The sequence below is a fragment of the Callorhinus ursinus genome, unplaced genomic scaffold, assembly GCF_003265705.2.
Source record: "Callorhinus ursinus isolate GAN/ISIS: 27379988/994484 unplaced genomic scaffold, GSC_fseal_2.0 scaffold54, whole genome shotgun sequence".
NCBI lineage: Eukaryota > Metazoa > Chordata > Mammalia > Carnivora > Otariidae > Callorhinus > Callorhinus ursinus.
In genome coordinates this window covers 15135731-15163071 of record NW_027397116.1, presented here as the reverse complement: position 1 = coordinate 15163071, position 27341 = coordinate 15135731, and the positions used below count along the sequence as shown (strand labels likewise).

Below are 27341 nucleotides of genomic sequence, written 5' to 3'. Positions count from 1 at the left end.
TCATGAGTATTCTATAGTTTTCTGAGTACAGATCCTTTGCCTCTTTGGTTAGATTTATTCCTAGGTATCTTATGGTTTTGGGTGCAATTGTAAAAGGCATCAACTCCTTAATTTCTCTTTCTTCTGTCTAGTTGGTGTATAGAAATGCAACTGATTTCTGTGCATTGATTTTATATCCTGCCACATTACTGAATTCCTCTATGAGTTCTAGCAGTTTTGGGATGGAGTCTTTTGGATTTTCCACATCAAGTATCCTATCATCTGCAAAGAATGAGAGTTTGACTTCTTTGCCAATTCGGATGCCTTTTATTTCTTTTTGTTGTCTGATTTATTCCTTGCAGGCAGGAATAAATCCCACTTGGTTGTGGTGACTAATCCTTTTAATGTACTATTGTATCCTATTGGCTAGTATTTTGGTGAGAATTTTTGCATCCATGTTCATCAGGGATATTGGTCTGTAATTCTCCTTTTTGATGGGGTCTTTGTCTGGTTTTGGGATCAAGGTAATGCTGGCCTTATAAAATGAGTTCACAAGTTTTTCTTCCATTTCTATTTTTTGGAACAGTTTCAGAAGAATAGGTATTAATTCTTCTTTAAGTGTTTGGTAGAATTCCCCTGGGAAGCCATCTGGCCCTGGGCTCTTGTTTGCTGGGAGATTTTTGATGACTGCTTCCATTTCCTTAGTGGTTATGGATCTTTTCCGGTTTTCTATTTCTTCCTGGTTCATTTTTGGTAGTTGATACATCTCTAGGAATGCATCCATTTCTTCCAGGTTATCTAATTTGCTGGCATAGAGTTGCTCATAATATGTTCTTTTAATTGTATTTCTTTGGTGTTGGTTGTGATCTCTCCTCTTTTGTTCATGATTTTGTTGGTTTGGGTCATTTCTCTTTTCTTTTTGATAAGTCTGGCCAGAGGTTTAGCTATCTTATTAATTCTTTCAAAAACCCAGCTCCTAGTTTCGTTGATCTGTTCTACTGTTCTTTTGGTTTCTATTTCATTGATTTCTGCTCTGATCTTTATTATTTCTCTTCTCCTGCTGAGTTTTGGCTCTATTTGCTGCTCTTTCTCCTGCTCCTTTAGGTATAGGGTTAGGTTGTATATTTGAGATCTTTCTTGTTTCTTGAGAAAGGCTTGTATTGCTATATACTTTCCTCTTAGGCCCGCCTTTGCTGCATCCCAAAGATTTTGAACAGTTGTGTTTTCATTTTCATTGGTTTCCATGAATTTTTTTAATTCTTCTTTAATTTCCTGGTTGACCCATTCACTCTTTAGTAGGATGCTCTTTAGCCTCCATGTATTTGAGTTCTTTCTGACTTTCCTCTTGTGATTGAGTTCTAGTTTCAAAGCACTGTGGTCCAAAAATATGCAAGGAATGATCCCAATCTTTTGGTACCAGTTGAGACCTGATTTGTGACCTAGGATGTGATCAATTCTGGAGAATGTTCCATGGGCACTAGAGAAGAATGTGTATTCTGTAGCTTTGGGATAGAATGTTCTGAATAATCTGTGAAGTCCATTTGGTCCAGTGTATCATTTAAAGCCTTTATTTCCTTGTTGATCTTTTGCTTAGATGATCTGTCCATTTCAGTGATGGGGGTGTTAAAGTCCCCTACTATTATTGTATTGTTGTCGATGTGTGTCTTTGATTTTTTGTTAATTGAAATGCCACTTTTTTTTATGTTATTGAAAATCAGTTATTATTCACATTCAGTTTATATATGCATGTGTATGTGAAATGCTTTTGTATTTTTTCTCATTGCAATAACAGTTATCCTAACAATATGCAAACTCTCCAACAGCCATGAAATACATTAGCAGTTATTTTTATCCCTGGATTTAATATACATAAAAGCATCAGTATTAGCCATGAATTTTATAACAATAATAGCTAACATGGATAGCATTTTCTAGTTCAAAGTGCTTTTCATGTATTATTTCATTTATCCTCTCAATACCCATTGAAGCAGGGTTATTATTATTATCCCTTTTTTTAAAAGTTGAGGAAAATAGAGGCACAGAGAAGTCCCTTGTCCTAGACCTTTGCTACTCAAGCAGCTGCATCTGCTTCCCCTGGAAGCTTGTTAGAAATGCAGAACTTCAAGCCCCACCTCACCACCTAAAGAATCAGAATGTGCATTCAATAAGATTCTTAGGTATTCACATGTACATTAAAGTCAGAGGCACATGACTCTAAATCACACAGCTGGTGCAGAGGAAGCTAGGGTTAAATCCCATGCAGTTGGACTCTGACAGGAGTCTCAAACACCATATTAGGTTGTCTTAATAGTTATAGAAATGAATGAGAAGCATTTAATCATCATGAAAAAAATGTTGCCACATACTTAATGTGCCTATGGATTATGTGAAACATGGATAGGATTTTACTTTTATGAATTATACTTTTTTTAATAAATAGAAATACTGATTTCTCATCAATCGTTTTATATCTGATTATTTATCATGATCCAACCTTATTTTTCTACTCTTTCCTCCATCTTTTCTTTTTATTCATTCTTTAAAAAATTTACTCATTTATTCCATAAGCATATGAAGAGTGACTTATATTTGTTAAGCATTTTTCTTTTTTTTAGGTGTGAGAATACAAAGACAAATTAGACCCAATTCCTGACCACAAGACATTTAGTGGCATCAGAACACAGATCATTACAAGTTTAAATGACTGTTGTAATGGGATTATTTACTAAGTGCAGTGGGAACATAGCAGAAAGGATGTCTTAGTTGAGATGCCCCCAAAACATACCCTAAGACAAAGATTCAAATGGCAAGTAGTGTTTTTGGTAAGCAAAAACAATGCTGAAAGAGGAGTAATCAAGAATGACAGGGAAAGGAAAATGGACAATGAAGCCAACTACCACTGAGGATGATTAGACTTTAAAACTTTGGGGACTAGTATAAAAACCATGCCCCAGAGTTATTTTTCATTCAAGGGGCAGGGAGTTGGAATATTTATACCCCAACTTTGATCTGTCATTGGTTGAAGCTGCCCCTGGGGACATTCATCCAGGTCAATGCAGGCTTGTTGCATAGGCAGATGATGTGTCCTTTGGCAGAGAAATGTGGTTGGAAAGCAGGCCTGAGTGCCCTGAGTGGTTAGGGATAAGGGATGTGGACTAGACATCCATAGCCTCTGCTTCGGCCAGTCTGAGGACTCAGGGAAAGTTTCACTGAGAAAGTGATTCTTGGATCTACTCTTGATGGCAGAAGATTTCCACTAGGCAGACATGGTGGAATTATGAATGTCTTTTCCAGGAAGAGAAAACAGCACATGCAGAGACAGAGAGGCAGGAGAGAAGATGGAATATTTGAGAAACTAAAGGTTGTCTAATGCTCCTCAAGTCTAGGGGGTAGCACCAAGAGGGGCTCTGCATGTCACACCATGTTCAATTTTTCTCTTGTGGGAAATAGGAAGCCACTGAAGATTTTTGAGTAGAAGTGTGACATGGTTGAATTTATAGATTTAGAGACCATTTTGGCTAGGGTAGTGGGGATTGATTAAAGGAGGTGGGGATGAAGGCAGGGGGATTTTGAAATGGTCTCCAGCAAGATAAGATGAGGGTGGCGGTGCAGTTGGAGGAGTAAAGGGCAAGTTTGAGACAGTTGATATGGTAAAATGGTAGGACTTAGTGACTACTTTACTGAAGGAGATGGGAGAGGGGGGAGACACTGCTAGACTCTGATGTAGATGACTGTGGGCAAAAGAACATGGTTCTGGTGTCTGAAAGTGTCATTAAATGGTTTTGTATAGTCTCTCTGCCCACCAGGAATTCGAATTCAACATTCCCAGAGTTTGCAGCTGAGGTAACCCTTAAAAATAGGAGAAAAAGAGATGGAATGAAGAAGTACACATATTATTTCATCTGCTAGGAATCCAAATCTCTAACAGCTGATATTTTGAAAGCTGAGGTAACTTGGAGGCATCAGTTCAAATAAAATTTCCCCATCTTTCTGCTTGGAGTCATGATCCCTCATGTAAAGAAATACTGGTGGAGGCAGTGCTGCTAAAAATGATTTCCCTGAAAAATAATCTTAAAAAAGAAAGTCCTCTACAAGTCTCATAGTCTAAAGGGAGTTGAGTCACTGAGGATGACAAATTTGGACATACATTATTTATTCTTCCTCTTGGCTGTCAGAAAAAGTTGTGCTGAGATACTGATCCCTGCAGCTCTTGCCTGGGATTGTCAGGACAATGTATTCCTAGTCACCCCAGACCTGGAGGAATCTCATGGAACATACCCGGGGATCCTGATCATGATGTGAAAAATATTGGGATGCATTTTTGTAAGATATTCTTAAAGTCAACATTCATTCATTAACACATTTATTGAAGTCCTACTGTATTCCAAGTACATGGTATGGGGCTCCTTTTAATAGAGTTTAATAGCAAAGGAAAACCTTAAACTAACAATAGTCAACTAAAGACTTTGAGAATGAATAAGGAAACACTTATTACAGGCTAACATTTTGTTTTTTCATTTAAGTGGATTTCGATCATCTTTTCATTTAAGGACAAATCATGGAGGGCAGAAACAAGATATTCAATGTTTGACTTTTTTCTATATTTTCTCAAATAGTTTTTAAGCAAAACATTTATTCAAATGGCTAGTGAATGAAGAAATGAGAACCCCAGAATTACTCATCATTAATCCATCCATTGAATAAATACTAATGAGTTTTAACTCTGAGATATGTACTAGCATAGTTGTTGGGTACAGTGAATTAAAAAGCACATCTCTGGGGTACCAGGGTGGCTCAGTCACTTAAGCAGCTGGCTCTTGATTTTGGCTCAGTTCATGATCTCAGGGTCCTGGGATCAAACCCCACATTGGGCTCCACACTCAGTGAGACATAATTTTGAAAGTGCTGTCAGGTGTGCGAATAGACACTGGTACAAAGTGTTTCTGTAGCACAGAGATGCTCAGAAGGATTTCAGCAAAGCAATGGGGAAGAAAAGGAGCTTTCTCTTGCCACTTCTTTTAAATCCCAGGTTTGACAGTTTGCTTCTTTGTATATACACTTGCAACTTTAGGACACAATTTATACTCTAAATGTTTCATGTGGCCAGTATCGTGCAAAATGTATTGTAGTGGGTATACACCAGACACATACAGAATGGTTTCCTCTGCTATCCCTTCTTTGGGAACTGCCCCATGATCCCACCATCCAGAGTCACAAAAGTGGACATTTGGGAGTCCTGTCATAAAATAACTCTGTTTTATGACTAGGGAGAGTTACTTGATCCAAACTGTATTGGAGTTTCTTTCCTAGAATTCTAGAAGTGAGACCCAGAGGATGAGATTCATTTTCTCTGTGAACTGGACCTTATGCCTAGTCCAGAGCTATTGCAAGTCTTACTTCTCATGTGGATTTAAGAACAAAGGAAACCAGTCTAGACACAGTGAGAAGAAATCTTATACACTTGAAGGAGAAACAAAAGAGAAAATTCCAATGGCTTTGTAGCCTTGGTCCAGACCCTTCCAGAAGTCTTGTAGCATTCATGCCTTTAAGCATAAGGGATTTTTTTTGGATCCTAATAATAAAGTTCCATTCTCTGCCTAAGCTAGTTAGAATGGGTTTCTGCAATTAAAAACAAAAATCCTAAATAATTCCAGTAGGAATCTATTGTTTACTTCCTCAGAATTCCTCTTTGACCCCTGTCTACCTGACTTCTCGTTTTCTACCATCATCTAGAAACCACTTTGGGGGAACTTTTTTTCTTTAAATGTTTTTAGCCATTGTGGAGGGTGAAGTGAGTGGGATTGACTTCCCCTCAGGCCCAGGGAGGGACCTTCTGCAAAGCCCGTACTCTTGCTTATAGTGATTGGTTTCAGAATAGGTCTGTGAGTTTCCACGTAAGTGGATGGCCTGAAAAGATGCTAAGTGAGAAATTCTGGGAGAAATACCCCCACTGTCATTTTACTAGAGATGTTCTCTCCTCTTCCAAACGATGTGGCAGGAAAATGTGAAGTCTACAGGTGCTGTAGATCTTCCTGTTGTGGAGGAAGCCAGACAGAGGACAAAGCTGACCCAAAGGAGGAGCTGAGAACACAGAGAAACAGATACATGGTGGCTTCATGGATCAGATCATGACTGAGGTCAACACTGAGTCTGTACATTTTATTTATTTATTTATTTATTTATTTATTTATTTATTTATTTAGGTTTGAGTCATTTGAGTCAGACTTGCTTCTTCTAAACAAAAGCATCATAACCAACAGCAATGCATTCAGGTCCTGTTTTTTTTTTTTTTTTTCAACATCTTGGCCTGAAAAACCTCCTGATTTATAGACCCTGGGTTTATAAATGCAGTCACTTCTGTTGTTCTTTTGAAATGTTGATCTGATAATATTGCTCTTACTCACATATTACGAGATGACATTTGGACAGTCCACAGTACCAGATGGGGAACAGAATGTTAGAGATGAGACAGAATGAGATGTACTCTTTTGATCAGGGATATCTTAATACAATACTTAATAAGTATTATGTACTTAGAAATTGAGTAACCTCAGAAGCTTTAGTTTCCAGAACACCTTGTTTTGTGTGTGAATATTTTCAATTAATAATTTTAGGTTTTTAGGCTTAAGGATTGGAAAGCTTTCTGGCAAGGGATGTTGTAGATAAAATTTCACCTCCTGAAGTAGGATAGCCTGCTCTATAAACTGTTAAATTATGTCTTTAACTTAGCCATTTGTCATAGAAAGGGGTGATAAATATTTTTGATAACTTTAAAAAAAATATTTGAGAGAGAGAGAGGAGCAGAGGAGGAGGAGGAGGAGGCAGAGAATCTCCAGTAGACTTCTTGCTGAGCACAGAGCCTGACGCAGGGCTTGATCTCATGACCCTGAGATCATAACCTGAGCTGAAACCAAGAGTTGGATGCTCAACCAACTGAGCCACCCAGGCACCCCCATTTTTGATAATTTTAAACCAAACTGTCCCTCTAGAAAATGATTGGATATTCTATGGTTGAGCTAGTCTTCCTATCCAGTGAGGTTGCCTCTGAGGATTCTTGAGAATAAATTATGTATTCTCTTGCCAGCACCAAGCTTTGGACCTCCATTCCATTGCTGGGGGTTCTCAAAATTCTCAAGTTTCCTATAAATATAGACAAGTTAAAATTCTCTTCCCTTGCCTTCTTCTTCCTCCTTCATCTCTTTTTCATCTCTCTCTTCCTTTCTTTCTCATTTTAACAAACGCAGAGAATATTTTTACTGGAAATACCCTTCTGTCTTTAAACTTCCCACAACAAAACCAATCTTAAGACTACAGACCTATCCAATCAATCTTTATCCAATCAAATCTTTATTTATGTTTAATTTGAATCACCAAATAACTGTGGATAAAACTAAGCCTAAATGATCTGTTTACCAACTTCTCTATTTCAAGTTTTGGAGATCTAGCCTTCTATAAAAAAGCTGTTTTTAGATTTCTGAGTACATGATCACAAATGTTAGCTAACTCCTCTTTCCTTGGAAGATGAGTAAATTTGGACAAAGATGTTTTGTGTATTCTTTTGACTATTCCTTTGTCACCAGATCCTTCTGGTATTCTGGAAACTCAAATACCTGACAAGACATGTTGTTAGTATCACTAGATAAAAGAGTAGATTTAAGGAACAGTTTCTTGTTCAGACACCATCAGTGTTTGAAAGAAATCACTTTCCTTTCTCATATAGCGACATTTAGAAGTCATACTCTAGACAGTAACTTTTTAGGGTGCTGTGATCTACAAGACTTGTGACTTAAATCTCAAGTTTAGAAAAGAATCTTAAGATGCAATGTTCTTGTGGTGCCTGGGTGGCTCAGTTGGTTAAGGGTCTGCCTTCTACTCAAGTCATGATCTCAGGGTCCTGAGCCCTCCTCGGTCTCCCTGCTCAGTGGGGAGTCTGCTACTCCCTCTCCTTTTGCCTCTCCCCCTCCATCGCTCAGGCTCTCTCTCTGTGTGTCTCTCAAATAAAGAAATAAAATCTTAAAAATAAAAGATGTAATGTTCTTTCCTATAACACATGAAATGCTGAAGGCAGCTGTCGAAGATATGAAAACAGGGCTACTAGACAGAGGGGGTTTAGTGGCTTGCCTAAAGTCGCACAGATGGTGTCTGACCCTAATGTCTAGGCCCTTAGCCACAAAAATAATAATTCTTAATTCACTGAGCACTTCGTTGAGCCAGGCAAGGCTTCACATGCAGTAACTTGACAGTAACTTCTCTTACTTTACTAATTTATTTACTTATTTCTGTATGTTTTGTGCCCATACAATGTGATATCTTCATAACCGTTAGTTTAAGTAGACCCCCTGATGGGTCTAGATGACAAGCTGGATTTTGATGGAAGGTAGGCCAAGGGTAAGTGCTGGAGAGAAGACCAGCTCTTGTGATGAAGTGGAGATTTTTTTTTTTAGTAGTGGTAAGAACATTTAACATGAGGTCTACCCTTTTCACAACATTTTAAGTGTACAATACAGTATGGATAAATAGGCACTCTGTTGTACAGAGGATCTCTAGAACTTATTCAAATGCATGACTGAAACTTCATACCCATTGAATAGCAACTTTCCATTTCCCCATTTCCCCAGCCACTGGCATCTAACATTCTACCCTCTGCTTTTATGAGTTTGACTATTTTAGGTATCTCATATAAGTGGAATCATGTAGTATTTGTCTTTGGAAGACTGGTTTAGCACAGCATCCTCCAGCTTCATCCATGTTGTATATGGCAGAAGAAGTAGAAATTTTTAATAAGAATAACGGGCATCCACTGATACTGGTGCTCATACTTCACAGGTTGTGGTAGAGGTTGGATGCTTTCTCCTCTTCAGCTGTAACAAACCCCGCCTTTAGCTGGGCACACCTGCAGAAGTGGTGTATGCAACTTCCAGAAAATGTCCTTAAAGACTAGGAGCATGCCCTTCTTTTCTGCTTCTGTCCTCTTGCATGGGATGGGGCCTGAAAGACTGGAGCTCCAGGAACCGTCATGTATCATGAGGGAAGCTTGGGGATTAGGCAACAAGGTAGAAGTAGCCTGACTTTCTGATATCACAAAGGGTCACCTGTGTTCTAGAATGAATCTCTTTGGACACTTGCATGTGAGAGTGAAGGAAACTTACCTTGTTTAAACCATAGTTATTTTTGAAATGCTATTCATAAGCTGAAATAAATCCTAACTAATTCACATATATCATGTCATTTGATCCTGACAATACCTCTCTGAGATAGGTACTATTATTATCTCCATTTGTAGGTGAAGAAATCAAGACCCAGAGAACTTTAGTAACTTTCTCATGGTCATCCAACTATTGGATGGTAAAGCTGGGATTCTAACACCCCCTCTTAGAAACAAGAATGTATTCATCAAATATTAGACTAACTGGACAAAAAATCCCCACTGGTCTTATGTCTCTAGTTAGGGTATCTTTCTAATAAGACTGCTTGAGAGGCCTGACCCTTTAGTGGCCCTAGACAGATAGTTCAGCAGATACCTAGTAGAGACTACATGATGTTTTGGTTAGGATGTTTTTGTCTTTGTTACTGAATATTTAATTCAAACTGGTTTGAACAATTAAGAATTTTTTTTTTTTTTAGCTTATATAAAAGGAGAATCAGACATAGAGCGGTCTTCAGGGTTAGTTGATTCAGCAGGCAAGTGATGTTAATAAGAACACAGGCTTTTCCCCCTCTCTGCTCTGTGGCCCACAGCATCAGTTTCATTCAGAAGTTTGCGCTTTCTGTGGTAACAAGAAGGCTGCTTGTAGCAATCAGGATTATCCATTTTCGTATTCACGTCTAGCAGAAAGAGAGAAGGCATTTCCTCATTTTTCTTTTAAAAATGAGATAGAACTTTCTTATAAGCTTCCTGCTAACATTCACCTGTCCAATAGCAACTGGTTCTAGGTATAGTCTGAAGGGAATTGTCAACATATAAGTGGTAATTGAGGCCATGGAAGTGGATGAGGTGCAGGGTTGCCTGCTGGCAAACATATCATGTGAGGTTTAGAAAAAGAAACTCCCTCTGGGCCAAATAATTAGAAATCTGCACGGTATCCCTTCCTCCCCAAAGGTCTGCACTGCTCCTGCCTTAGGACTTCAGCTATAATTAAATTCCCCTCCTCCTGGACCAGGTGGCTCTGTACAGGACACTCCCCTCATCATCAGATGTAGCAACAGAGATAAAATGGCCCAGGGAAATGGTAGCCTGAGCAAAGGAGAGGTTGTTGGTCAAAACTGCAAGGAAGACATTTTTTTTTCTTTCATTGACTGGAGTCCAGAACTGTAGTGATGCCCCTGCTATATGACAGGTCCACAGCAGACTGGGTCCATCACCTCCATCATCCTAAATACTGCACCTCAGTTAACACAGGTCCAATACTGCATGCCACAACAAGTGGTCCACTTACATTCACCTGAAATCTCAGATCTTTTTCATATGAACTATTTCTCAGATACATCCCTATCAGACAAACAGGTTTGGAAGAAGAGCCCGTAAGTGAGAAATAGAGACCAAGATGGTGAGACTGCAGAGTGAGGAGAGTGGCCAAGAGAATCGGATGCTTCAATCTTGGAGTCTACTGATGGTGTGTGGCTTGTCCCTACCCTGTCAGTTTGTGTGTGATAATCTCCCTTCTCTCACATTGAGGGTATACTGATATATTTCACCTCATGGCCCAGTGGCCGGCATCTCAAAGGTATTCACCAAACATAACTTTGCTGTGTGGAGGGGGATTGTCTATCCCCTATCGCCTGGTGCTGTGTCTCTGAAACAGTGAAATGCATGGAATGCTGCCGCTTTTCCCATACACTGCCGCCAGCATCCTGTCTGCCTCCACTGGGCTTCAGTGTTCCTCACCAGCCCCCGCGAATTCTTTCTTGTCTTCCTTTTTTGGCAAAAGGGGGATGGTATGGGCTAGAGGAGGTTGCAGTCTCCACCTGTGCCTATAAAGGGAGGTCACTGATGGGAGTCCTGGGGGGAATAGTCCCCTGGTAGCCCCAACCAATGGTCCTCTGGTTTTGTGCCTAAAGGCAGGCACTGGGGAGAGAATTAAAATCTCTCTCATTCCTCTCAGGCAGGCAGTTTTGTTCTTTCTCAGGTTGTAAACCATGTGTCATCAAAAGATTGTGATTCCTAAATTAGCTTCATGGGGTATGCTGGGGCAGCTGAATTTCCTCTTAGAATCTGGCAATGGATTGCCTGTCAATCATAGGTCTTGGTGTCATGCGTTTTTCCTCTTACTGTCTTCACGGGCACCTTAGGGGACATTGTGAGACATTACTTCTGAGAATGCTAGCCGAAGGTCATTTAAAACTGGTCTTCACCACAGTATTTAGATAACTGCATCTGTAAAGCCACTTAAAATAATTTTTCTGTTTAGAAATGAAAAGAAGTCTCATTACTGGTTTGACTAGGTGCCTATTTAAATGACTAATGCCACCTCAGCTTAATTACTGATCTCCCTATTTGAAGTTAATATGTAATTTTTAAACCAACACTTTCTCTTCAACACTAAAAACATTGCTGCCTGGTTTCCATATAAATTAAAAAGTATCTCAGTTGGCTTGCCTGTATCCATACCTCTTTACCAAACTTCCCTGATACCAACACTTACTGGGCCAGAATTTCCTCTTAACAGGTAAATATGGCCTCGTATCATCAACTCATATCTTAAATATGTAAGAATTTATTTTCCCCTCAACAAAATTCCTCAAAGACTAGAATTGTAATATATATAAATATAACACATATATATGTATTACACACATATAAATGTATATGACATATAATACGTGTATATATGTATATAACATACATTTATTTAATACATGTTATTTATAAAATATATATATTTGCTTTTACTCCTTCCAAAATGTTGATTGCATCTTCTTTCACATTTCTGTACCTACTGATATCACTCTAGTAATGCCCTAGTATTACAATTGTAATCCTTCTTTCTTGTAATTCCTCCTCATCTCAATTTATACTGCATGAAGTAGCTAGATCAGACTTTTGGGGAACAGTTCTCATCTTGCTACCTCTTGTGCGAAAATGGTTTTAAAAAATTCCCTATATTTCTTTAACAATAAAGTATAAACTCTTTAGCAATGGGTACCCCAGGTCCTATGGCCTCCTAACTCTTATTTGATATTTCTCTAGCATTTTGAATTGTGTGACCTGACCTTATTTTTTCAAAACTTTCTTCTCCCTTAGCTTCTAGAACAGCTTTTTCTCTTGACTCTACCAGTACCTCTGTTAACTGCTCCTCAGTTTCTTTTGCTGGACCTCAATGTGTCTCTCAAATCTTGATACACTCTAACAGATGCTTGACCTCTTCTGTTATCTCTCCACACCACAGGCTCTTCCTGGGGAAGCTAACTTATTCTCCAGCACTAACTTGCATGTACACAGTGAGGACTTCAGAGTCTTAGTCTTCAGCCCTGACTTACCCACCTTGTTCCAAACATGTGTTTTCAAATGTCTGGTGAAAAAATCCTATGCTTATGTCCTCCATTAAAATGACTCTTTAAATGGCTTAAGGTAGTTTCATTATTAAATTTTGGGGGAAAATCCATTCTTCTTGTATGTAAATAACCTAAAAATCAAATTTCCATAATGGATGAAGAAAAAAGAAGAACAGTAGCAAGTAGGCTTTCCTTTTGATTTTGGTACTTATTTGCCATATAACCTTAAAAATGTCACTTAAATTCATGGGTCCTCAGTTTGATGTCTTTAAAATATGGACTAATCTAGTTGAGGCAGCTGGTGTGGTGGGAAATGGCCTGGGTCTGAAGTCTTATCTTGGTTCTGTTCCAAATGAACAAAGTGACATTGGTGAGTCATTTTCCCTCTCTAGTTCTTTCTTTCTTATGAAATAAGAAGATTGGATTAGTTATTAAAAGACCTATTCTATGTACCAGTATCCTTTTGTAAGGTACATATGATTGTGAAAACACCTTGCAAACTGTTAGGTTATTATACAGTTCTAAGGTATCATTAAGAGTACAAACAAGGGGCGCCTGGGTGGCTCAGTCATTAAGCGTCTGCCTTTGGCTCAGGTCATGATCCCAGGATCATGGTGGGAAGCCTGCTTCTCCCTCTCCCTCTCCCACTCCCTCTCCTTCTCCCACTCCCCTTGCTTGTGTTCCCTCTCTCGCTGTGTCTCTCTCTGTCAAATAAATAAATAAAATCTTAAAAAAAAAAAAAAAAAGTAAAAACAATCGGGGCTCCTGGGTAGCGCAGCTGGTTAAGCGACCGACTCTTGGTTTCACTCAGGTCTGATCTCAGGGTCGTGAGACTGAGCCCCCTGTTGGGCTCCATGCTCAGCGTGGAGTCTTGCGTTCTCTCTCCCTCTCCTTCTGCCCCACCCCCAGCTCTCTCTCAAATAAATAAGTCTTAAAAAAAAAAGAGTATAAACAATCAAGTTGGCACTGAAGATGAAGGGCTAAATCATCAAGAACTGATAAGCTTCTGGGTTCTGTTAGGATCTACAGTAATGGAATCATTTGAGTTCATGAGCAATTTTTAAGTTAGAATCACTGAATTACTATTGACCATCAGTATAATGGTCAACCAATATTTATTGTTTATAATAACTTAGTATTGGCAGCATAATTAATAGTATACTCCTAATACTGCATATTGTAGTATATACTACACCTACTAAGAATATAGAAACCATTTTTTATTGTTTCTCTTACTTCTAGCAGGTTGGCTCTTAATAGGTGTCAGTAAGCTTTTTTGTTTTAAGTAAATGAGATTATATAATACAAATTGAGCACAACAAGAAGGAACATTTGAAATAGGAAAGTGTAAAAAATCTAGTAAGAGATAAAGGGAACTATATCCTGTAGAAACCTTACAATACAGTAAAGAGATCAGTTACTATATGACACAGAATTCGAAAAGAGATTCTAATCCTTCTGGATTTATGTGACTTCCCTATTCATATTTTCTGTTCCATTTAGGCACCATTTGAATGGTCAACAAAAGTTTTGTCTTTTTTTCTAGGTAATGGTTGTAGAAGAGATTTGACCAATCACCCTTCCTCTCCCCAACTTCTAGTCTGACCCGGGGTGAATAGTGGTACACACATGTACACACGCTCAACGTACTTGGAAATGAAATCCGTCCTTTTGGAAGTTTAACCACTCTAGGAAACTTATTTGACACTACGTCTGTCATGATTTTATGCAATTTGGCACTTACGTTGTCTACAATGCTAATTTTATAAGAACAAAGCAAGAAAATTTTAAAACATCCTTATAAAATAAATATGTTTTATGTGCATGATGTTTACAATATACCTAAAATCTGTTTTTCATCTTATCAAAGTTTTTTATTTACTTCAGATGTTTGTTTTGGTTTTAACTCAAACCACACATCTTTTCTATTTAATCATAGGAATGAAATTATCTGCCTATCTGCCTTAAAAAAATACACTCTTTTCTTTTAATTTCCTTATCAATCTGGGCTATGCAGAAGGTGTTCCCTCTGAGACTTGAGTCTATGAATTCCTCAATAATTCCTACCTCACTGATGAAGAGTTCCAGGCAGGTTATTCATTAATTGTTGTCGTCAGTAACCTCACTCACAGTATTAGCTGTCAGATTCACTGCCAAGCTTCCTTTGTTATTGGCCTTAGTAAGACAAACCTTGGTTTATCTTTCATGACAGCTCATAGGCTGTCTTGGATGCCCTGCCCAGCGAGGAGGCATGGAATGCCACCCTTCTTTACACATTGTCATTCCTGATGCCGTGAACCATTTCCCAACTCTTACTTAGTCATTTCCTTTTAACTCCTGGGTGATGTTCGTTGCATTTCTTGGGCTTGGTTGGGTAGCTAGGTAACACTGAGATATACAAATGGTTTCTTTACATCATCATTTGCTTTCAAGCAGAGTTTGCTGTTGAGGAGGGCTACATGAGTTGAAGATTTATGAAACTGCTTTCAAGATCATTATCTTTTTGTGTTTCCAGACTCTAGCTAACAAAAGTTATTACCATCAGTCATTGGCAGATCACTGGGACTTATCTAAATAAATTTTGTTTAGGGTGATACTCCCCAGACTCTTGTCCTAGGATGTGCTCACCTTGACCCTTGGGGTCAGAGTAGGGAAGCAGAGGAGGGGAATGGTATTGTTATGACTAGACCTGGAAACCCTGTGCCATCGTTAGCATATTTATGAGGTAGCGGCATGCATGACATCTGTGCCAGATGGTCTGTGAAATGGAGAAAGTATGCATACATTTTATTGTCCAAGTTTGGGTGAGTAGTAGTGGGTGGCTAAGAAGAAATTAGCAATGAAGGGCACTTGGGTGGTTCAGTCAGTTAAGTGTCTGATTCTTGATTTTGGCCCAGGTCATGATCTCAGGGTCATGAAATTGAGTCCTGCATCGGGCTCCATGTTGATTGCAGAGCCTGCTTGAGATTCTCCCTCCCTGTGCCCCTCCCCCCACTAGCATGCTCTTGCTAAAAACCAATCAATCAATCAATAAAATCTTTTAAAAAAAAGAGGAAATTAGGAATGAAAGTCCAAGGAATGACTAATATTTGTCTTAAATGACCTAAGAATGTTTTTTAAACTAAATTGGAAATATACAAGTCTGCGGTCTTTTGGTAAAGTCTAACATATACCATTTCTCTTTGGGATAGATTTGCTTATTAATTCACTTAACAACACTTATCAGGCATCTTTCATATGTCTCAACCTTTGTTAAACACTGAGAATAAAAGGGAATGTAAAACATAGATTATTTCCTCTGAGGAATTCATAGTCTAATGAAAGGATAGATATACATTTAAATGTAATGTGATAGTGGTTGAACAGTCCTTCTTTAGTCCTGTTGTGTGATCTTTGCCTTCTACTTCATCTGCCATCAGTGTGACAAAGACTTTCATTCCTTTCAGGGTATGAGGCATGCATATAAGTATTCTGGGCCATTGAAGAGGTAATTTCCAATTAAGAAGGGGCTATCCTGGGGAGTGGAAAAGCCACACCCAAAGTGATGGGAAGAATGGCTAACCACTTCTCAGCTAGGGTGAGAGATGTTGTTCTCTGGAGTTTTGAGGAAGATCTGAAGACTTGGGTCACCTTGTAAGCAACAGCCTTGCATGGTAATGGGACAGCTCCCTAGTCCTCTCCATGTAGTTGTCCTAAGCCTGGGTGGGGTTGGAGAGCATGCACGGAAGTTAGAAAGCCAATGCATGCTCTAAAGAAGGGAATTGGGCCAATTGTGTCATCTTGGAATGTTAATTCTGTGCTACTTCCTTTGGGTCTCCTTTTAGAATTTTTCTTTAAAGTGGTGGTTCTATGCTATGGAACCTCTATGGCTGTCTGATGTTTATCAGATAAATAAATGCATAAATAAAACATATAGTATTGCAAAAGAAACCAATTATGTTGAAATATCATAATCAAAATATTAAAAAAAAACAGTGATAGGGGAAACTTCCACTTCCTAGAAGATGGACTACATCTTCTTTTCCTTATTCCTCCCACTAAATATAACTAAAAGCCGTGGACATTATATATGAGACAAACAAAAAAAGACTCTGAAAGGTGGAGAGCAATAGAAAGACCAGCTAGAGACTTTAGAGACCAAGGAATGATATGGTTGTGATTTCCCTAGATTGCCTTTTTGCCTTATATATTCTAGACCTAAAGCTAAAAAGCTGGCAAATCAGACATGTCAAGGCATGCAGACAAATTCCCAACAGAAGCTTTCTTTCTTTACAGCCAAAGGACCAGGAAAAGGAAAGTCTAGCAAGACAGAAAACTTTAAACAATAAGCACTCCACTCCAACCAAATACCATAGAAAAAAATCTGTGGTTCCACCCACACCTCTGCCAGCAAAGGCTGAATGGGGAGTGTAGTGGAGTTCTAGTGGAGAGTTGTGACTCCTACCCCTGCTCAGCAGTAATGATAAGCTTCTCTTCCCCTCAAGTATCAACAGAGGCCAAGTGGGAAATTTGGACCCCTAGTCCACTTGAAATAATACGGCAGCATTTCCCTTCTTCTGCTGGAGCAGTGTCAGATGAAATCAGCTAAAATAGAAAGTTTCAATAGAACCCAGAGTCTCATAACAAAATATTCAGAATGTCCAGCTTTTTATTCAAAATCAATTGTCATACCTAGAAACAGGTTAATCTTAGCTTGAATGAAAAAAAAAAAAGACAATCGGTAGATGCCAACAAAGAGATGACAGAGATGTTAAAATTATCTGGCAAAGATATTAAAGCAACCTCTTAAAAAACACTTCAGTAAGCAATTATGAACATACTTAAAACATAAGAAAAGTAGAAAGTTTCAGCAAAGAGATAGAAGATATCAAGAAGAACCAAATGGAAAAATTAGAGATGAAAAATACAAGAACCTAAATAAAAAACATTCAATGGATGGGCCCAACAGCAGAATGCGTGAGACAGAGGAAACAATCAGTGACCTTGAAGATAAAGTAGAAATTCTCCAGTTTGAAAAAGTAGAGAAAAATGGAGGAAAAAAAAAATGGACAGTGCTTCAGGTGCCTGTGGGGTTATAACAATTAAAAAAAAAAATGGAAAATTTGTGTCATTAGGAGAAAGGATGAGAGTTAGGCTGAGAAAGCAATAGCTGAAAACTTCCCGATTCAGCAAGAGCACTTAAACCTACATAATCAGAAAGTGAGTGGATCACAAAAAGGATAAACCCATAGAAACCCACATCAAAATGTATCATACACAAACTTCTAAAACTAAAAACAAAAGCAAAATCTTGTAAGGAGTAAGAGAGAATGACCTTACTCATAGGGAGAAAGCAATTTGAATGACAGGAGATTTATCAGAAATCATGGAGGCTGAAGAAAGTGGCATGTCATTTTTTTAAGAGCTGGAAGAAAAGAATTGTCAACCCCAAATTCTATATCCAGTGCAAGTGTCCTTTAGGAATGAAGGCGAAATCAAGACATTCTCTGATGAATGAAAACTAAGACCATTTGTAACTATTAGAACTACTTACAGTTCTTATCTCATGAAAGCAAGGGGAAGACAGGCATACCAATAACCAACTCAAAATATTAAGTAGCAAAAGAGAGTTTAATATTAAAAATCAGGTGTTGGGCATTCTATTTCAGCTTTCATAGTAAAATAAATAATCCAATTAGAAAATGAACAAAATGACATGAAAAAGAGACATGAGCAGACATTTCACCAGAGAGGATATACAGATGGCAACTCATGAAAAGATATTCAACATCATTAGCTTTTAAGGAAATGCAAAGTAAAACTACAATGAAATATCACTAAAGTAATACATTGTTTTTACACAAAATGCTTGTGAGGATGGGAAAAAACTGGATCACTCATATATATATTGCCTGTGAAAATGTAAAATGGCAAAGCCACTCCAAAAACAGTATGGCAATTTTCTTACGTAACTAAACATGCAACTACTGTATGACCCAGCATTTGCACTCTTGAGCAGTTATTCCAGACAAATAGAGACTTATATTGACACAGCAACTGATACATGAATGTTTATAGCAGTTTTACTTATAATTGTCAAAAGTGGAGGCAATCCAGATGTATTTCAATGGCTAAATGGTTAAAAAGATGGTGTTAGACTCACACTATCGAATACTATTCAGCAATAAAAGGAAAAGCCACTGATACATGCAGCGTCTTGGAAGAATCTCCATAGTATTATGCTGAGTGGAAAATCTAGTCCCCAAAGGTTACACACTGTAGGATTCCATTTATATGGACATTCTAGAAATAACAAAATTATGATGGCAGGCCAGGGTGCCTTAGTGGAGAGTGAAGGGAATAATGTAAGAAACTATCAAAGAAAGCTGGAAAAGTAATTGAACCAGAATGAGAAGAGCCTGCTAATAGACGTGGAGCTGATTGTATCAAAGATATGGGGTTGCTGAACAGGCTTTCCTAGATGGAAAAATGAAGGCGGAGATGGGATTTGATTTGAGGAAGGGAAGGGGAGTTAAATATGGATGCCTCTGTGTGCCAGCACAGTGGTAAGTGCAACGCATGTAATGCTTCTTAGATTTCTTAAAACTGTTTCTAATGTTGATATAATTTACAAGTAAGAAGACAGTCTGAGAGAGCTTCAGTATTGTCCCAGAGACTGAACAACTAATTAAAATGGCGGAATCAAGATGACAACTAAAATCTGATCTGTCTTTCAGCTCCTTGTACTTTCCACCCCTTTCCTCAGGTAGGATGAACTGGAGCGAGGCCAGTCTGAAGGTGGGAGAACTTTCAGGAGAAATTTGTAGTCAGGAACCGAGCTGCGGGGTGGTGAGAGGCTGCCCAAAGGCAGACTGTCTTCATTCAATTGTTTGTTTTTTTAAGAAAAATGGTGTTATCCTGGAATTACTTAAATGCTATTGTTGTTGGGTTTCTTTGTGGAAATTTAAGGAGTAGGAGCTCTGAGGCAAATCTCTGAGGTTTAGTGACTCAGTAATGTGAGTGGGTGAGGTTTCTAACTTTCACAAAAAGGTATATAGTGGCAGGTTTTTAGCCCAGGGGATGGAGTGGGTGGTGATAATGTCAGCAACATGATAGGGCACTAGGGAGAGAAGCAGGATGCTACCTGAGGAAATAAACCATTAACAAATAATCAGAAGGACAGTAGCTTGGAGCATCAAAATAACATTAGCAAAAAAATTTGGATAACCGTGGTATCCTTAGTGATTTGAGAAATACCTCAAGGGATTTTTGTTTTTTAGAACTTAAAAGATACTGAATGTAATACATTGGTTAAAAAATTATCCTTTTTATGGGTAAAAATTATTTTGGAATTAATAAAAATTATGGCTTAGCTAAAACAAGTTCTGAGGCTCTTATTTAAAGAGGACTTGTTGTTGCAAAGCAGAACTGGGCTTTGGTTTAACCGGTTAGTCAACACAAGTTCAGGGAGCATCTAACAACACTACACAGCTCAAATATGCCTTCTCAGACCACCCCATCTCTTCCTTATCTGACTGATTAGCTTATTTCTTTCATAGGCATTTGTCATAATCTAGAATTATCTTGTTTATTCACTTGTTCGTTATCCATTGACTCCAGTGGAATGTCAGTTCCATAGGGGCCGGAAACCTCTCTCTTTTATTCAGCCTGGTATACCCAGTGCTTTGCACACAGTAGGTACTCAGCAAGGTTTTGTTGAATGAAGGGTTGGAGGCAAAGATTGATAAGCTGGCATGCCTGGGGAATGTGATTAGGATATAGGTAGGATAAATGAAGTAGGGCGCCTGTTTAGGGGCACCTGGTTGGTTCAATCAGTAGAACATGTAACTCTTGATCTTGGGGTTCTAAGTTTGAGCCCCATGTTGGGTGTAGAGATTACTTAAAAATAAAATCTTAAAAAAAAAAAAGAATCTCTTTGTTCAGTCCCACCTAGAATATTTACATGTTTTCCTTTTAATCTTTGCAGAATGCATTTTGAGCGAGGAAGTGTTTATTTTTGTAGCAGTTTGTACAAATTCAAAAGAAATGCATGTTGTTGTCTAAGTAGTTGGAACACAAAAATCATATGTTAACGTAAAGCCTATATTAAATCATATCAACAATAACTGAAGACTCATGAAATCAAAGATACAGGATTGAGAACTGCCTTCCCCCAAACTTGAAAGCTTTGAATTTTCCTGTTAATGATAATAACATGATTTCTATTTTTGCATTTAAAGCTTACAAATTTCCTTCACACTGATTCTATCCTTTGACCCTCACCAAAACTTGAGGCTAAGTGATGAGCTGAATGAGAAAACTGTGGCTCATAGAAGGGACATTTCCACACACAAAATTTTAGGAAGTGGAGCTGCAAATCAGATTTCTAAAGCTATTCCTTGTATTAGACTTATTAGCTCCTTTAATACTTTCCAGCCATGTTTGAAATGATAAAGACAACAATTCATGTTGTCAGGATAAAAATCATGTGTGTTCTGGTGCAGTGACCCATTTTGTGACATCCTCAAGTGCTTACTGAGTCATAGACTGCCCCTTCAGTGACTTGGGAACAATATACCAATACAAGTTCCTCTCAGAATTGTGTAATAGACACTGCTGATTGACCACACAATTTCAGCTCCTCCTTTCTAACAAAACCCTAAATTTTTTCAGCTACCCATCCTTCCCCAGGCATGATCCCTCTCCTAGACTAAAGACTAGTATTGAATCCTGGTGATTCTATACCCTTTACCCATGATCATTCAGAAACACAGCATTGAGTCAATTTGTGTATGATTTCTTCTCTGGACTGCAACAAGTTGATCTAATTAGACTTAAGAAATAAACTTTTTTCCCTATAGTTGGAGAAGCAATCTTTGGGTGTCCATTGCTGCCCTTGCTAATGGCAACCATTTTGTGACCATGATGGAAGCCACTGTGTTGACAAAACTGAAGTATAGAGGAGGGTTGAGAGAAAGGGAGTGCCGAATAACAGCAGGAGGTCTGAGCGCACCAGGACTTGTATCTACCCTAGCTTTGAATTTCTGTATTTTTCATGCCAGTTTGGGGTTGTCTACTACTTGCAGACAAAATCATCCAAGTGCTAGATGGAAGTAAGGAAAATATGCAGGGGCAATCCACCGAAGCAGAAGTTCCCCTGATGGCAGAGATCATAGATCTTGTCCATTGCTCTGTTGGGCACCTGGGTGAATATTGTTGAACACATGAAAGCAACATTCTAATTCTAATTCTAATAATTCTGGGGGCACCTGGGCGGCTCAGTCTGTTGAGCATCTGACTCTTGATTTTGGTTCATGATCTCAGGGTCGTGGAGTCAAGCCCCAAATTAGGCTTGGAGCTCAGCACGGAGTGGGCTTGAGAGTCTCTCACCCTCTGCCCCTCCCCCACCACTCATGCTCTCCAAAAAAAAAAATAAATAAATAAATAAATAAAATAAAATAAATAATTATAAAAGAAGAAGATAGCAGGAGGGGAAGAATGAAGGGGAGTAAGTCAGACAGCGGGGAGACGAACCACGAGAGACGATGGACTCTGAAAAACAAACTGAGGTTTCTAGAGGGGAGCAGGGTGGGGGGATGGGTTAGCCTGGTGATGGGTATTAAAGAGGGCACGTTCTGCATGGAGCACTGGGTGGTATACACCAACAGTGAATCATGGAACACTGCATCAAGAACTAATGATGTAATATATGGTGATTAACATAACAATAAAAAATTAAAAAAAATAATTATAATGAGCAAAGGAGTCAGTTCTTTTGAGAAACTGGTTCACTCAAGTCAGGATTTTCGTATTAACTGAGTTAGTGGTCTTCCAGTCAACAATATTTACTGATCTCCATCATTTCTAGAAAATGATGCAAAGTAGTGTTAATAGGTAACTCTTAAATAATATTATTATTAAGCATCGTTTGCTAGCACCGCCATAAGCGTTTTGCACATATCAATCCATTTATTTCAAAAAAAATTAAAAGAACAAAAAACCTGTAAGGGAGTCTATTACTCCTCTGTTTTCTAGATGAGAGACTGTGAAGTTAGTGCCTGGCTGGCTCAGTCGGAAGAGCATGTGACTCTTAATCTCAGGGTTCTGAGTTCAAGCCCCATGTTGGGGGTAGTGATTACTTAAATAAATAAAACTTGACAGAAAAATGTTCCATAATATGTCCATGTTTGGTCACACAGCAAGTCAGAGAGGTGGGAATCTAGCTTTATTACCTTCATATGGGAAATAGAAGACACTTTTCCTAATTAAAGGCAATATGGTGGTAAAGAATTTTGAGAACCACTGGCTATGAAATGTATTTTGGGCATTGGAAAAAAAATAAGACAAAGTATAAATTTATTTTGGTTTATGATCTATCACCTCAGACTCAGCCTTTACTGCTATGCTCTCCAATAAGGTAGCCACTGACCACACGTGGCTGCTGAACACTTGAAATGTGACTAGTGTGCATTTTAATATACTGTAAGTGTAAACACACAGCAGACTTAAGAAGACTTAATTTGAAGACTTAATAAGAAAAAATATATAACCTATCTAATAATTTGTTATATGGATCACATGTTGCAATGACAGTACTATTCTGAGTATACTGGGTTATATAAAAATATACTGTTAAAATTAACTTCATTTGTTTCTTTTTGCATCTTTTAATGTGGCTATAAAATTAAAAATTATATATGTGGCATATTTTTTTGCTGGATAGCACTACTTTTCTGATTTTATCTTCAGTGTTGTTTCTGGGTTCTTTCTACATTCTCTGGATTTAAAAAAATGACTCAAAGTTCAGAGATACTTCATCAATGTTAACATTTTCTATAGTAGATGGATTATTGACTTTTTATTCCTAAAAATTATTGTATGAAGACCAAAATTGTTTTTGAAATTATTGTTACTAGCCGTCCTACAATGTTAATCATCTACTTGCACTTTTGTGGAATGTTACAGGGTTTGCGAAGTTCTGGAATCTGAAAACAGAAGTAGAAGAACTAAGAACGGGGTAGAACTTTAAGTCCCGACATTGAGGTTACCATGCTCAATGGCCACTTCTGTAAAATCACTTTGTATGAGAATGCACTGGTTTGTGCCAAATGGTGATTTAATGTCATAAACTTCCCTGTGGGAGGGCAAAGTTCAACCAAGCACCACCTGCTTGTGAAAGCAAAGCTTTATATCTGGTTTTTCTCAGACTCTACCACAGGTCATGTAAACTGCATATTTTCTTAGTTTTTTCAGTATTGCCGTTTCAAAATGCACTTACTGTAGAAAATTTGTGGTTGCATTCCGAAGCTAAAGACTGACAGAATCATTTGGGATGGAAGTGGGATGGGTCTCTGAGACTGGAAGTTGCAAATGCATTAAAAAAAAAAAAAAAGACAAAACGACAACCCAGGAAACCAAGTTCCTTCAGCAAATAGTTTCTTCTCACTTTCCTATTTGGCTCTTTTCTCTTTTTCATTATTTTGACTTTGATATGACGTCTGTACATGTCTAAGAAATACACCAGCTAAGTAAACACACAAGCCTCACTCCTAAGGGAAGTTTCCATATAGGTCAGTGTACTTTTTAAACCATATAAATATCAGATTAACTTGGGATTCCAGAAAATCTAATGTTAGGATCTTATCCAAGATCCACATAGTTTAGTTTTTTTCCCCCTCTAAATTTGCAAGGTAAAAATGTAGAGCTAAAATAAAAAGCTTTGCAGACTCCTGAAAAAATTTTTTTATATTGCTGCTTGTATTTTTTTTTTTCACTGCGTGCATTTTTATGTTAGAGTTTGTGAACCAATCAATCAATGAGCTAATCAGTCAATCAATGATCATGGGTACTGAGTATCTTTCATGTTTGGAACCTTACTAATTACTCTGAAAATTAAGTAAAATAAGCCAAAATGGTACTGTTATTGACCATTTAGTTGGAAGATACTGACACACTCTTGGCAACCTTTCATAGAGGTGAGACTTGATCTGAGCCTTGAGAAATGGGTCAAACTTAAGGGAAGGGAGAGCAGTTCTAAGCAAGGGGGATAATTTGATCTAATAATGGGAGAAAAATGGTATATCTCAGGAAAAATAAGAAAATCCAGCATTGGTTGCTCCTGGTCAGTGGTGAGGAAATAAGACTGGCTAGGCAGAAAAAACAAATAGTGGAGAATTTTTATCATTAGGTATTGGAGTTTACCTTGATTTGGGAGATACCAGAAAGTTCATATATTTTCTGGTCATAAGAGTGATGTGAGGAGATTAATGTTCAAATGGCAGTCTGGTGAATGAGTTAGAGGCAGGATGCAGAACCTGAGGTCTGTTCAGGTGTGGTTGAAGGAATGACGACCACGGTGTGTAAGCTGGGCTACAGTAGGAGAAGGGAAAGATGCCTGGGCTATCCTGAAGGAAGATTTCATAGAGCCTGATGACTAGGCTGGTTGATCACCTTACTGAAATCTGTTTTTAAGAAAAATAAAGTGCAGCTTTTAGTTTTGAGCTTGAGCTTCCAGCTTTTCTGTTCCTGTCCTCAGTAGATGACCATTTCTTTTGCTCTTTTACATCTTCCTTGTCCAGAGAAACCCTGCATAAATGTTTGCCAAAAAAACCGAATCAACAAAATAGCTTTCAAATATACATTCTCACAAAAAGTATCTGCTTTTCAAAAATATCATAGTACAATACAAGATCTAATCTTGCTTTCCCCTAATTTAAACTGTTTCTCCACCCTGAATTCTCTCTCTTTCATCCTTATTAAATCTACTCATTCTTTAAATCTCATCAAAAATGCCACTTCATTTTGTTCCTGACTGATCATAGCTAAGGGTATTTGCATTTTTCTTTTGGTAATTAATCACCAGTCATAGCCCACCTTATGTTTTAACTTTTGTACATTATTTCATGAGATATATATTTTTTAAGGAGGTTCCCCACCCAGGACAGAGCCCAACACGGGGCTTGAACTCATGACCCTGAGATTGAGACCTGGGCTGAGATCAAGAGTCAGACACTGAACAGACTGAGCCATCCGGATGCCCCTTATTTTGTGAGATATTTAATGGGTGCCTCTTGGAGGACAAGCTGTATGTCTTACATGTCTTTATATTTATTCCCTCTATGGCATAGACCACTGTTCTGCATAGTGCAGGTGATGTATAATCTGCTATTGTCACATTGAATTATTTATTGGGTAGCATTGTCCTGGTTTGGCACATGGCATTTCTTGTCTGGGCTATTAGTGCAGTCTCCTAGCTCATCTCCCTGCCTCCAATTCATCCTTCAAATTGCTGCCCAAATTATTTTTATAAATTTTAGTTGAGACTGGTACCTATTGCCTCAGAATAAAATCCCAACCTTTAATATTCAAAACCTTCTATCACCTGGTCCTGGGCTACACTTCTACACCCATCCTGGGTCCTATCCTCTGCAGAGTGTGTTCTGGTCATGCTGGACCATGGGCCCAAAATGACTAATATCTGAACTTTGTTGAATCTTGTCACCCTAATCTAGAATGCACCTCTTACCCTGCAAGTGATTCCTTTTTTTTTTTTTTTTTTTTTTTACCAGTCAGGTCACAGGAGACACTCTTTTGGGCTGTTATTGTCACTTCAAGCAACTCCAAGTTATTCCTTAGCTAGAATGCCAAAAATAAACCTCATCTCCTTGCTATTGACAACAACATGAAAACTTGTTTTCCAAAGTTGTCAAAAGGCATCTAAGCCAGTATACAGACATCTCCGTGAAGGTCAAAGCTCACTGTTTAATAGCGGCCAAGTTCTCTGTAAGTCAAACTAACTCTTTTTTAAATCTGCGATTGTCTAACACAGGAAAACAAAGTTAGAAACAGGCTAGGGCCTGGCACAGGGTGGGGCTTTCCTAAAGTCCAAATGCACAATGCACCCCCATCCGTAAGAGAATCACTGCTGGTACTGATCAAACATTGTGGCAAAACAGACAAACACGCAAACAAACCCTCTACCAAAGACCCATTTCCTATGAAATTTTGAGTGAGTGCTTTAAGTCATGCCCCTGAAACTCATCTTTTGCCTCCCTATGCTCACATGACAGATAATACACAATTCTATTTTTTTTTCCAGTGGGACTGCTTGAAATTGCTGTATTTTGAAATGCTCCTGAGCTTAAAATATATGAAAAAATGAAATACTATCAAAATGAATAGGCTGTGGATCCTAAATGCATGAACTCTGAGAAACTGGAAGATTAAGTAATATTTATTTGTGGAGGTATGTGCCTTCTAATTTTAAATCTATTTCTGTTTGTTCCACACTAGAGAACATTGGAAAATACCACCTGAATAAAGCTTTTGCTTTTAGCAGCCCTGAAAAACTCAAAACTCTTGTTTTTTGTTACTATAATCTGGCTTCTCCTTTGATTAAAGGCCAAAAGTTACAGAGAACATGCTGAATAAGAGGTATTGATTTTTTGCCAAAGGTAAAACTCTACAGATATTTTCAGACATTTGAGCCAATGGGCCTTTTAAAACCTTGTAATTATTTCCTTGTGCATTGGTAGATACTTCTTGTTTCATCAAAACTTATAAGACTTTTTAATACTCCATCATTTATTTAGCAATGATTTATGCAGCTTCCACTGGTGTCAGGCAAAGTGTTGGGATTCAGCAATGAGCAGCAAAAAACAGCCCTCAAATTGTGCTATCCACAATCTGGAGAAGAAGTCATAGAATTATCAAATAATCCTACAAATTAGTGAGAATTCTATTAGCACTCTAAATTAGAGAACCTGGTGCTATGAGAATGTCTAAAAAGGGATCTGACCTAGGTAAGGAGGTCAGGGAAAGCTCCCCAAGGAAGTGACGATTGCACTGATTTGTGAATGATGAATAAGAGCTAAAATTGCATTCCACGCAGA

General features: G+C 38.2%; 1 long non-coding RNA gene across 1 annotated transcript in view; it reads left to right on the top strand.

Annotated features, from left to right (window-relative positions):
• LOC112839327 (uncharacterized) overlaps positions 1 to 26885 on the top strand; it is a 147205-nt gene extending 120320 nt beyond the window's left edge. Inside the window, exon 6 of the long non-coding RNA XR_012375658.1 lies at positions 26549 to 26885. This is a non-coding gene — a long non-coding RNA (uncharacterized lncRNA). The remainder of the gene's footprint in view (positions 1 to 26548) is intronic.
• The last annotated feature ends 456 nt before the right edge of the window (positions 26886 to 27341 follow it).